The sequence below is a fragment of the Apteryx rowi genome, unplaced genomic scaffold (genome assembly GCF_003343035.1).
Source record: "Apteryx rowi isolate R43461 unplaced genomic scaffold, aptRow1 scaffold_558, whole genome shotgun sequence".
In the NCBI taxonomy this organism is placed as follows: Eukaryota; Metazoa; Chordata; class Aves; order Apterygiformes; family Apterygidae; genus Apteryx; species Apteryx rowi.
Window position 1 is genome coordinate 270,252 of NW_020450825.1, and position 13,985 is coordinate 284,236.

A 13,985-nucleotide genomic window follows, 5' to 3' on the forward strand; every position below is an offset into this window, starting at 1 on the left:
GGGGTATTTGCGTTCTGCCACAGCCTGCTGGTGTGGATACACCTTAGTTGGATCCAAGCAGTGTTTCTGCAGATATTTCTCTCATCCTTAAGCACCGGACTGTGATATCACATTTGTTAGTCTTGACTTTTGCTTATTTATAAAAGAATGGTCTAAGGGCGTTTCTTTCAAGAATGTACCTGACTGAATTATAACTCAGTGAATGAGCTCCATCTTGTGGAGAAACAGGACATTTACATCTAAAAATCGTTTTTCTTTTTCTTTTTCTTCTTTTCCAGAAAAGTGATTTTGAAAGGCATAATTTCATTAATTTCCTTTTGAAATTAAAGTTTTAAACAATCAAAAAAATGATGCAACAACATCGTTAACATTAATAAAATGCATTATCATATGAAGGCGATTGAAAAATATTGGGAGATAGAACCACAGTACTAAACTGTTTGATAAAATTTTCTGTTAATACAGGAGATGACAAAAGCATTGCTACAAACTGAACTATTCACATTCTTGAATATTCTCATACATACTGGCTTTCAACACTCAGACATTTTGATCCAGTACTAGTTCTCTTCACTCACTGCTCTGTGAAAAAGAAATATCCAGGCATGTCTAGTCTTATTTTTGCTTTCCAGTTATATGGTAGGAAATGCAATGCATAATCTTTATGACAATAAATGGATGCATTTTCAGATGCACATACAGACAGTCCAGTCATGAACTGTAGTAATCTACTCAAACTCTTCAGTAGAAGTCAAAATAAATCCATTATGTGTTTATAGAGTATAATGTTAAACAGAAAACATATTTTTAAGATTGGAAAAGTTTCTTTTGTCTTTGAAGTATACCACTCTATGCCATAAAAAGGCATTTTATATGATATTCTAAGATTTTTTTAAGAATGGAATGAGATTTCCAAAGCAACACACGCTCACGTATACACATATACTAGGGAAAGCTAGACTGTATGTTTCCTGCAACTATAAAGATGAGATAATATGACTGTGGTTATACTGCATCTTTTTAATTGAGACATTCCAAGATAAAAGTGGGTTTTTATGATTTTTTTTTAATCAGTCCAGTAACAACTAGACATTGAAACTTACTGGGTTTTTGAAAAGTGTTAGGTATACAATACTTATACGAACCTCATTGCTTTTGAAAATTCACTTGGCAGCTGTCTATGCTTCTTTGCAAATACTTTTACAAATCCGACTTTGAAAACTATCTGCCAGTTTAACTTTTGAAAACCATCTCCCCACAATTCTAAAATCAATTTTTAGTGGATTTTTTGAGAGTGCCTAAGAGAGTTTCAATGGAACATACATTCCCAACTGTCTTAAGTGATTTCCAGCTTTATCCTTGTTTGTGTCATATTTTCAAAATAAAGGCCTGACTTTCTCTATTGCAGTAACTAGGGCTTAACACCTGTGAAAGCTGTGTACTTACTGAATAGGCTGGATATGGATTTAGAGTCTGTTTTCTATCAGTCTTCAATTTCGGCTCTTTAAGAATGAAGGTCTTTGAGTGCTTGATTTCTATTCCTTGGAGTCTGCAGTACCTGTCACAAAGGACATAGATATAACTCCCTATTTTACTGGAGAAGAAAATAAAAGAACATAAAATCCCAAACAAACAACTCGTAGCTCCTTTTCTCCTCCTCTCTCTCCTTCACCTGTGTGATCCAGATAAAACCTGGCATCAGTATAGCAACTTTTTCATAGCATTGGTGTCATTTTCAGAAAGATTGCCCACTTTACTGAAGACATGGTTATAGTTTTGGGAAAATTCATACGGACCACAACTCTTGTTTGCATACCGCACTTAAGCGACTAACCCAAAGACTGATTAAAAAGAAAAAAAGAAAAAAAGTGAAACTCAGAAAATAATTACTGAATGAAGAAGTAGTGGCAACCTGTAACACGCACAGCTTTCCATTCAGGACCCCAGTTTGGGATCTGACAACTCATGAGTCCCCCTGAGGTCGTTTGCGACCGTGATGGTTAGGGCTATGGGGATGGGATGATGTTCATTCATTTGAGCAATCAGATCTGTCACTCCTTCTGGTTAAATGCAAATGCTTCTCAAAGTCTTTGAAGCACTTTCTTTTCATAACTGTTCCTCATGCAAATAGTGCCACTGATGACTTTTTGTCAACTTGTGTCCTGATATGCTGTTTGTGCAACTAAATTTGAAAGGTTAGTCTCAGAGAAGCTGAAATCTAGTGGGTCTATCAAACTTATGGGGAAACTAGTGCTTATTTCCTCTCCAGTTGAAGTAACTCTGTGGTATGAAGAGGAGAGGATTACTTGGTTGTGAAGCACAGATTCTTCTAAATGAAAGGGGTTTAACAACCAGTATATATATCAAGTTTAGACTGACCTTTTTTTTTTTCTGTTTCCTTTTTAGACGAGCTATTGGCACTGTCAAATTTTGCAAAACAATGCGATTCTTTCTTTCTTTTATTCTTTCATTTAAACTTTCCAAGACGTCACAAATAATCTCTTTACAGTGTTTTTTTTTGTTTGTTTGTTTGTTTTTTTAGGGATAGTTGTCTTTAAAAAACAGGATCATTCTAGATGAGTTGCTTTGATTGTTTTTATCCTTGGCAGTTTTATGACATTATACAATTTCTCAGTTGATGCTCTTCAGTGCAGGACAAATGCAATACTTAGACTTCATTCAGTTGAAGCCTAAATTTATTGAATATTGATCTAGCTGTCTGCAGAGAAGATCAGTTCATGAATTTTTCCTGTCATTCTTCCTTCCTTAATGTAACATACATCTTCATATTCTTGATTAAGATTTTTCAGTTGAAACATACATCTTTTTGTAATTCTAGCTTCTCTTTATAATAAAATATCTCACAGAACTTTTAGAGCATAAAATGATGTACGTATACTAGAAAATTTCAGAAACTATGAATGTTAAATGTCATCTATGAAGAATATGGAATTGCTTTGGACTATTCCTTAACCAGGTGGATGCACTCTTCATCTGATTAGGGAGGAGTTAGATTTTTTTGGTTGTTACTGTGTGACACTGACTCCTTGCTTTTGTTGATCTAGTTCTTGGAATAGGTATAGTGTGAAAATATTTATCTACTTTAATATGGAAATAATCATCAGGAAACAAAAGAAAGGCTTAAGGTAAGTTATAACTCAGAAAATGTTTACAAGTTAATGATGGAAATCAATATGTTAGCATGGTTCATAAACTTTTTGCTCAATATTTTCGGAATCAAATAGAATGCCAGAGAATAAAAGCAGAAACAAAGAACTGAGGAATGAAAGGTCTTTACAAGTCAAAAATTATTAAGAATTATACAGAGCTTTCTTGCAATGAACAGGAAAAGGCAAACTGTTTTGCACTTCATGTGGAAGGCCTGTTTGCTGTATAAAAATCCATTCCCTTCACTAGCGTTTCCTTCCAAATGTTAAAGTGACTGTCTCCCAGCTAAAGGAATGGGTCAGTTCCTTCAGTTTGAATAACAAATATCCCTTCAGAATCCGGGGTAAATTCATAAAAAAGAAAATAATGCTAGATTTATCCATCAATTATTTATAACTAAATAACTATTTTAACCAGTAAAAGTTTAGATTGCTGGGGTGCTTTTTTAATACCAAGTAGTTGGGTGACTGATTTCTCTCGTGTCTTTTAGGATCATCAGTGCGAATGTAGCTGACAATTCATCCTCAGATTCTGAACACAGAAATTTCTGCCATCATTCAAATGAATCGTTTCACACTGGAATATTTATCCTTTCAGGAATGTTATTTGCTTCTTTCTTTATTTATTTGCTTTTCCTAAATAATAGAGTTGTGGTCAGGACAGATTCTCCTGATCTTATACAGATGGGAAATCTGTAAATGAAATTCAGTATGGACCATCCAGAAGAAGGCTAGATGACAGTTTGCTAAAACACCTATGTACTCATGGTCACGGCCATAAACCATGTCATGAGAGTAAGAAGGCTAGCTGGACGTCCAAAAAATACAAAGAATATTTCAGTAAGGATATGTCTGCCTCATTTCCACCAAACAAGTCCTATGAAACTAAACTTATTTCTCAGCTATGATAATATGTCTCATTTAAGACACACTTCATATAAGCTAAACCCACAATTGTTTGTGTTTATTGTACCCATTAGTGTAAGGCAGGTAATGAGTGTCTTGCTGCTCACTTGCCCATGACACATCACATGATCGTATAATGCGTTTTTGAGTTTGCTAGAGTAATTTTGCACAGATCATTTGAGAAAGAGAGCCTCCCCTTCCTCAATACCTAAAAATCTCCCTTTGTCATTGAAATGACATATTTTTGTGAATACACCTTTTTGTTTTTGGTTTTCAAACAGGCACTTTTGAATTCTTTTGAGGGATTGTATAGAAGGATAGGAAAATCTTGGATTTAGATACTAAAACATATAGTAAGAGGCTTTAAGTATTTGATCTGTTGACAATTCCCAGAGGAGGGTGAACAAGTATATCTTTTGAATCATATTTATATTGTATTTCATTCATCAAAAGCCAACTTTAGAGATTTTTCTCATTACCTACAGGAGTCATGAAGAGATTGTGGGGGGTTGTTTGTTTGTTTGTTTGTTTGTTTGTTTTCCCCTTTAACAAATAACTTCAAAGGTTTTCAAAGGTCTCTTGCAAGGAGGAAGGCATTCCTCACAAGCCCCGGGGACTGGCCACAGTCAGAGGGAGGCCAGTTGCTGGGGCTATTCTAATGTTTCTAATGCTACTGTGAATCACTCGGGTATCCAGTTGGTGTATCTCACATCTGTGATTCAGGCAGCTCCAGTGTAAGGAAGGTATTACTCTCAAGTCAGGTAAAACGAAATCCCAGTAGATTTTCGTCTTCCTCTTTAGCACACGGCCTAGCTATCAGGAGTATTTAACTGTTCATACCTAAGGAATTACTTGATACAGTATAAACTTGAGACTGTAGCACTCTTTTTGCTTTTCTCATGTAGCATGTTGCAGTTTAATAGTGATCTTACGCTTGTTTGCTATAAGGTTACAAAGTTGTAGATGCCTTCCACTCCTATGAGGGCTCAGGGCTCATTAAGTCTCTTGTTTTTACAATTTAAACAACAACAAATTGTAAAATTAGAAGAAATGAGAAAAGCAAAGTAAATGTTTGATTAAACTCTTAATCAAAATGCCGATTAAAAAAACATTTAATTATATTCATGTGGCTTGGATATTTGCTTTTGGGTCATATGGGTCAATTATTTCATTTGGATATACAGAGAAAGCTCGACTAACTGTAATATGCTGAATAAACTATGCTGAAGTCTACACAGTTGGAAATGAGGTAACCTGGGAAAGGGGCAAAGGGAACTTTTTAGAAGATTTTGGGAATATCCTCCCTACAAAATCCCTCATAAGCAGCCTATAATTTTACTTGCAAACTCCTGAATGGCATGTATCCTCTAGTAGCAACATCTATGTGACTCAGATCCTGGAAGTCAAGTATTAAATAACTAATCCATGGTCTCATTTCATACCTTGTTTTTCTCCTCATGGATTTATTCATGGATTTTATTTATTTATTTTTTTTTTCTTTCTGAGATTTGTGGAAGAATCAGAAGTAGAGCAAGGTTCCTACAGAAAGTCTTGGTGAAAGAACCAAGCCTCCAGGGACAGGAGCATGATAAGAATTTCACTTCTTAAGATATTACCTAGAGATTTGTGATATTAAATGGTCTTCTGAATCAGGTCAAATCATAAAATTACATGAAAATCTTAACATTAATTTTGTAAAAAAGCAACACAACAAATGTCCTCACAGTCAAAATAAAAGCTATAAAGAAGTGTTCTAAATGTACAAAAATKAAAAGGTAATTTTTACATGTTTGATCAAATTTCTGAAAATGATTTTTCAAACTTTTAACATTTTTATAAGTCTGGGTTTTCGGTTACTAGTATGAGAAAATTTTCTAAAGAGTTTCAGGCTTTTATGGTACTTCTATAGTTTATTGTGACTGAACATAAACAACACCTTTCTTTGACATAAAACTTTTCAATAATATCAAGTAACTGAAAAACTCATATGCTGCACTAAGATTAAAAGCATATCTATGCACAGTGTTTTTTTTTTAAGTATTGCATTCTCAAAGAGGCAGAAAGACTAGAAAAAAAACCCACCACCAACAAAAAAAACCAGGATGCCTGTGCTGTCCTATAGACAACAGCTGGACTAGCTTCAGCATTATTTGCTGAATCATATGCAACCTGATATAGTGACAGAGACAGGAATCATTACATCCATAAACATAATAATCTGAAACAATGTCATAGACTTCAGAGAACCGTGGGCAAGAAATTGTTGATAAAATAAAATCTTTTGGGGCTTTTAAACACCTGAGAGTAAAGACATTCATTAACAGTCTTAATTTATGAGACATCTGTTTTAGTGGTTCAAAATCACTTTTTAGGAAACATTTCATATGACAACAGAATATTACCCAATCTTACGAATAGATTGTTCTTTTAATGCTCTAGGATGTCATGTGATATGTGCTAGGTGTGACTTCAGGAGCAATTTTATTTGCAGAGAACTTGAAATCAGTATGAATTTTATGTAAGAATGAAGAACTCTCCCCTGTATGATATTGTAAAGTACCAAGCCAATAATGCAATTAATATATCCTGTATTAAAGATATAGACTGATTCATCCCCATGCCCAGTAAAATCACCTTCTGGATTAAAAACCTGTTCTGAAATATGTAACAGCTGGTAATAGGCTGAAATTCACTGCAAAAACAACATTATTTTCTGCATAATTGATTGTATAGATGACTCATATTAAGTTCTGGATTAAATACTTTGGCAGCTGCAACTCAAGATAAGTCATAGATTTACTTTGAATTTATACTGGAATTTCTGGGAGCAGAATTTTCTTGATAATTTTATATAGAATAATTATGAAGTCAAAAGCATGCAAAAGGAAATTCAGTTCACTTAGTACTTTTCTAAAGAATTTAATTCATTATTGTTTTTGCTTAGACTGTTTATTATTCTTAATCAAAGATGGTTATTTGGGGTCTGACTCCAGTTTAAGTCCTCATTGTGGCAACTTTTACATTTGGACTACATTATTAAATCCACACTAAAAATCACATGGAAATATAATTAGAAGGAATTGCTATTAAAATATAACTAACAAAGATTCTTTAAAAACTCCTCAGCACATTAAGTAGCAAATCCTCATGTATAAAAAGAATGTTTTAACATTTATAAAATGTTACTTGCACGCATATATATAGATATAAACGTACATACATATATTTACATTGTACACAAACATACACAAGCACAAACATGATATACAATAAAGCTTCCTTTAAGTGCAGATATGTTAAAACATTAATTATTCTATCAATATTTGACCAAAATGTGAAAATTATATGCCTCCTGTATAATCCAATGTACAATGATGCCTCCGTGTAATCTGATTATTGGCTATTTTCATAGATTTGTAATACAATTTAATTTGGGAGGAGGCTCCTACCGCCATCCTGTCCAGCCTCCTGTTCAAAGCAGGGCTAATGACAAAGCTGGAGCAGACTGCTTAGGGCTGAGTCCAGTCAAGTTTTGTAAATCTCAAGTTTTGTAAAGCTCAAGGAGAGAGATTCCACAGCCTCTGTGCAACCTGTTCCAGTGCTTTACAACTCTCCCACAGTGTTTAAAGTTTAAGACAATTAACTGAAAATAAATTGTTAGAAAGGTCTTTTTAGGAGCACTAAGGAGGTGTAAGGATTTTTTTTTTCCTTACATAGCTGGACAAGTTTGAGAAGCACATTCATCTTGAAATTGAGGAGGAATTCTGAGAAATTAACCATGCAAATAAAAAACAGTTCCTTTGGAAGTGAGATGCCAAGGATTATAATGTGCTGGGTTCATCACAAACTAAAATGAATACCCAAAGTGTTATTAAAAATAAAAATGTTAAACTGATTATGGCTCAGCAGCAATATAGTGCATTTCATCATTGTAAACAGAACTGAAGGAGAAAAAAACATTAAAGGATGATTAATGTAAATTGGAAGCCAAATACTCTTCATGCCCTTTTTTTTTTTTTAATATTGGATATTTTATGTTTTAGTTATTAATTGCTCATTACATTAAATTAGACACACAGATGTTTATCTAGGAATCTGTAATGTCAAAAACAAATCATTCTTTCCTTTAGTTGCTGAAATGTTGTAGCTTATTTTTACGTATCCACAATATAACCTAATTAGAAAAACAGCTGGTCTTTATTTTTGTTAACAGGCTCTTAGAAATTCTTCACAGGTGGGGAATTCATCCATGTATTTGGAATGAGCATCTGGCAAAATGACTAATAAAAGTCTTGCATCATTTTTTGTATGATATCATTTAATTAATTCTAAGACAAACTTTTAATAAAATCAAGGATAAAATAGGAATTGTTGGAGCAAAGAACAACTTCTGGTAGCTACTTCTCAGGGCTTACCTAGCATTCATTGCAGAAGAAATATCTCAGACATTTTAAATAGATATTCCAATTGATCTGCAGAGGCAGAACTTGCATACTTACATTTTGATCAGTAAATTTGTCCAGCTACTTGGCAGTTTATACAGTGTGATTTGATAGGTATTTTCAGTGAGATCTACTAGATGAGATACCATAAAAAGGTAAAAATAGAGCAGAAAACATCTAACACATCTTAGCAAGTTTCCAATTAAACTTTTACTAAGTGTGTGGGAGATGAGAGTTCATATCTTTCTGGGATTTAAATCACTCCTTATCTATTAAGAAAATATTCTAATCACATGTCATTTGAATATTCAGGATGAACATTTTCCTCCAGCCTCTTATTAATATTGGTCCATGCGTGCATGTGTATTTGTGTAATAATGCATTGAAATATTCACCAAGGCCAGCAGCAAGTGGTGGGGAGTCAGGGCATATGGATGCTTCAGCAGTCCAGGGGTGAGGAGCATCCTGGGTGAAGGGAGGTCACAACCCTGTTCCCAGTGAATCCCTTGTCCTGAGCTGGGCCTGCAGAACAGAACATCTCTTTTTTAAGGAAGTGATACTGCTGGCTGCAGTGTCAGGGAAGCACGTTTGAACGTGCTTTTTACCTCGGCTATTTAGTTAGATCTCTTCAAAATGAAACAGCTACTAGAGGAGACATTGAAAAAGTGCATGGCAAAAGGCTAGCTTAAGAGCTAAAATGTAGGAGGGAATTAAGAACCGTGAATTCTAATCTAAAGGAAGTTTCACACTGGGAGTTTAAAGCTTTGCCCAATAAAAGAATAAGAAAATAAGTGACAGTTTGCCATGCTCTCCAATTGCTTTTCTACCACTTTTAAGCTAGGTAAAACACCTTTCTGTCTGACTAACTTAGTCTGGCCTTTCAAATATATCCCAAATTACAGTCTCAGTATCTTGGAGACATTAATCTTCTGTTAAGTTTAGTGGTGACTGATAAATTTGGTGTTCCTCTAACCAAGCACTATGAGGGATTGTATCTGATAACCCAAAGCATAAAACTTCACACAAAATACAGCTAAATTGCTGTCTTAGGGAAAAAAAAAATCAAGAAGCAAAACAAAAAGCCCTTGAAGTGGGTTTAAATTATTATCTTAACCTCTCTTTTAAATGATCATCTGCTGGTTAAAAACTCACCAAGGAGAGGGACTTACTCATAATGGTCTTCCCAAAATTAAAACACTTTTTTTTCATTGCCCAGGAAGAAGGTTTTGGCAACAGCTTCTAGTCTGCTGCGGGTAATGCAGTTCTCTTCTCCTTTCAATATATCTTTAGGGTGGAGTAAAATTTAGGACTTTGATTGGGGAGGGGGAAGAACACTGCTCTGCAGTTTACTTGCTAGCTCAATCATCAAGGAAGGGAGATTCCTGGACTCTGAGATGTGTTTCTGTACTGTGAGTGTTTGTGCAAATGTTTATTATTTTATAGATCAAGGGGGGGGCTGACCTGCTGGAAAGCAGCTCTGCTGAGAAGGACCTGGGAGAGCTGGTGGACACCAAGTTAAGCATGAGGCAGTGGTGTGCCCTTGTGGCCAAGAAGGCCAATGGTATCCTGGGGTGCATCAGGAAGAGCGTTGCCAGCAGGTCGAGGGAGGTGATCCTCCCCCTCTACTCAGCCCTGGTGAGGCCACATCTGGAGTRSTGCRTCCRGTTCTKGGCTCCCCRSNRCAAGAGGGATGTGGCACTACTGGAGCAAGTCCGGCAGAGGGCTACAAAGATGATTAGGGGACTGGAGCATCTCTCTTATGAGGAAAGGCTGAGAGAGCTTGGCCTGTTTAGCCTGGAGAAGAGAAGGCTGAGAGGAGATCTTATCAGTGTGTACAAGTACCTGAAGGGAAGGTGTCAAGAGGATGGAACCAGACTCTTTTCAGTGGTGCCCAGCGACAGGACAAGAGGCAATGGGCACAAACTGAAACACAGGCAGTTCCATCTGAACATGAGGAAACACTTCTTCACTGTGAGGGTGACAGAGCACTGGCACAGGTTGCCCAGAGAGGTTGTGGAGTCTCCTTCCTTGGAGATATTCAAAAGCTGCCTGGACGCGATCCTGGTCAACGTGCTCTAGGTGCCCCTGCTTGAGCAGGGAGGTTGGACTAGATGATCTCCAGAAGTCCCTTCCAACCTCAATCATTCTGTGATTCTGTGAGATTCTGTGAAATATTTATTTTTCACATCATCACCTCTTTCTACAGAACAGGAGGCTCTCAGCCTTGAAACTTTCAGCCTGAAAGTTCTCATTAAGCGGCTGAGCAGAGTTTCTCTCTTCCAACCAGAATGAGGGTTTCTTTCCCCCTCCCTAGTCCGCAGCTGGGTTTGTGCTTTTATAAATGTTCTCCTTCAGAGGAAAATTCACTCTGATCCATAGCTATCTCTTCCTGTTAAATGTCCTAACTAGACACTATCATCTCCATCAGCTTGTGTGGGAAGCTTTCATGTAACTAATAATCAACATATTTTGATATCACTTAGTTTCCTTTTTTTAATTAATCTTGAAGTTGTGCTTCCATACTTCATGGAAAGATTGCCTTTGTGCCATAGTTTGTTTGCCAGATCTGAAATATCATTCAGGAATTTTTAAGGATGTAAGAGACCTTTTAAACTATCCTCCCTGACCAAGTGGAAGGGGATTCTAGAAACAGTAATTTGAGAACAATTTGCACTTCCACCCTTTCCGTATAATAAGAATTTCTAGTGTTAATGTTAAGCTCACGGAACAAGATTAAGTATACAGAAGACTGCAAGAATGAAAACTGAGGAAAGCAAGACCTTGTGTCTTTAGAAAATAATTAGCTGCTTGACATTGGAAGGGTAAGTGATCTGGGTAGGGGGATTTTTTGTTGTTTGTTTGTTTTTTTCCGCCCACGTCCAAAATTATTTGGGTGGAACTAGGTATCTGTACTACATGTAGAACAATGCAGTCCAGACTTTTTTTGTCATGTATGGATTACATTAATAAAAAAAATTAACAACATTATCTATTTCAGAGAAAATTATAGTTTACTGAAGTTTTAATGTCATCAAGGAATGATCTGAGAGATTCAGATAAATTATACTTCTAATAAGGCTCATTGCATGTCTGAAAACTTTTAAAATGAAATGCCAATAAACAATTAAAATATCAATACTCTTCATTACACTGTCTACCAATGAAATTACCATGAGACCATTATTGGCATTTTGTTGCAAAGCCCACAAGAAATATATTTTTAACAGATTCTAATCTAGCAGCTTAGTATGTGCCTTTTCTATTTAAATTGGTTTTGGAGTAACACCATTAACATACTTAGAAGATCAGAGGATCTGCATTTTCTACATCGGTATCAAACATTAGATATGGTAAACCCATCTCATTTTCCACATGTTCTTTTTAGTTTTGGTGCCTGTTACTATAGATATTTTCACATTAGTAGTTCTTATTTAAAATGTCTGTTTTGAAACATAATTAAAGTAGAAGGCCTGACTTTTAAACGTACATCTAGTACAGTGGTATGCTGGGGTTGTCAGGTTTGCGTACACTTGCTTCAAAAGCTAAAGAAACCTTGTTATGTAGTTAAATAACAAAACTTAGGAGCTAGAGACTATCAGTAAAGTTTAGCTCCATTCAGGTCTGTGCGCATTTCAGCAGTCACTAAAGTTGGAATAAGGGTTTCTAATACATGCATTGCAACTGATTATTCAGAGAACTTCAGCAAAATAGGGATGGTATGAAGGTTAGGCAAAGCTGTAATTTATTTAGGGGATCTTGTAAGGTATCATGTGGTTCTGTGCCTTCACTAAATTGTACTACCTAGCGAGAGTGGTAGTTATAAACTTCAGTTAATTTACACATCTCTTTTTGAGATGTGATTGGTGTGCCAGTAAACAGGCCCATGAGCTAAAGTTATTCTTCACTTTAGATTTTCAAACTTTGTGCAACAAATTTTTTTCAGTGAATGTGGTAATGATTCCTAGTTAATATACCATTTCCAGCCAACTGGAAGAGAGAGATTGGTATCACCCTATGAACTGCTGTTTATCTCTTCGGTGTATTTATTAGGAACATGACTGGAAATGATCTGGGCAAACTAGCCCAATTTCCTGCTATCCTGTAATCCCTTTCAAAAACTTGTTTTGATCTATCTTAAAAGCTATCAGATATTTTTCTCTCACTGCTCCCTTTGGGAGTTTGTTCCGGATCCTGCCTATTCTATCAGTTAGAAACCTTCTAATTTCCAGTCTAAATTTATTTATAGCCAATTGCCAACCTTGTCCCTTAGCTTAAATAGCTTTTTCTTCTTCCAGCATTTTCCTGTCCTTCTCACTCCTCAGGCACTTATAGACAGCAATCATGTCTGTTGCCATCATTTGTTTGAGTGTTTGCATGTCCTAATGCACTGTAAATCACATGGGGCTGCTGCTGCTCCCTGATTAGATTGCTGAAACTCTTAAAAGCAGGAGGAGGGCTGCTTAAACCAGTTACGAAATGTCTGCATCGATACTTGGGGAATGAGCCTTCAGGCAAACGTCTATTTGCATGAAGTGCTTTGAGACTGAATGCTGTGTTACTCAGTTTATAGATTTTATTCTTATCAGCAGCTGCTTCATAGGTGAAGAATGACACCTGCCATGTTGCAACAACACCTGAATTTGAAAAGCTCTTTGCAGCAAGCAGCCTACCTCGGCTGCTGCCTTTGCTGACATAGAAGTAGGGAGGCCATGGAGAGGGAAAGAAAGATAAGGGATACTATTTAGCTGCTGTTAAAAACTCTTCATTAGCGTGATTTGTTTCAGTGCATTTTAGTGGCTTTTAATCCTTTTAATTCTTTTCTGAGCAAACACTAGTGAGTATTTTCCCACTATAAACTTGCAATTCATTGGTGTCTGTACAATGATATCTGTTTGATCGATGTGTAATGAAATCTTACCTAAATCTTTAAAACAAACTATTGATTGAACAATTATACTTTGTTTATACTGAAGTGTTATCTGTTCCCTCATTCAGCCCTCTGTTCCTTTATCTGACATTCTATAGAGCCTAGTTATAATTCTGTTTATAAGAACTGACACATTTAGACTGTAAATCAATTTTCCATTTTCACTGCATTGGAGAAATTGCTCTTCAACAGGATTCTGCTCCCTGAAAGGACAGGTTCAGTGCAGCACTTATGTTTAATTGATCTCTAGGTTTGCTGTTGAAGCACTTGTCAAGGTTACACAGGTGAAGTAATCTGTAGTATTCTTATTGCTGAAAAAGCTATTTCAATTTAAAATTAATGTTGAACTCTCTCACCTAGAAAATGAACAACTATTATGTTAGTTTGTGTGATACCAGAATCATTTCCCGGTTCAACAACATGTTGCATTGTACGTCCTAGTTGATACTTTTTCCTTCAGTTCTGTGAAATGACAGGGACTAGCCATCTGCCTACAGCTTGGCAACACTTCTATTGATAATTGATTACAGAATATGAATAATT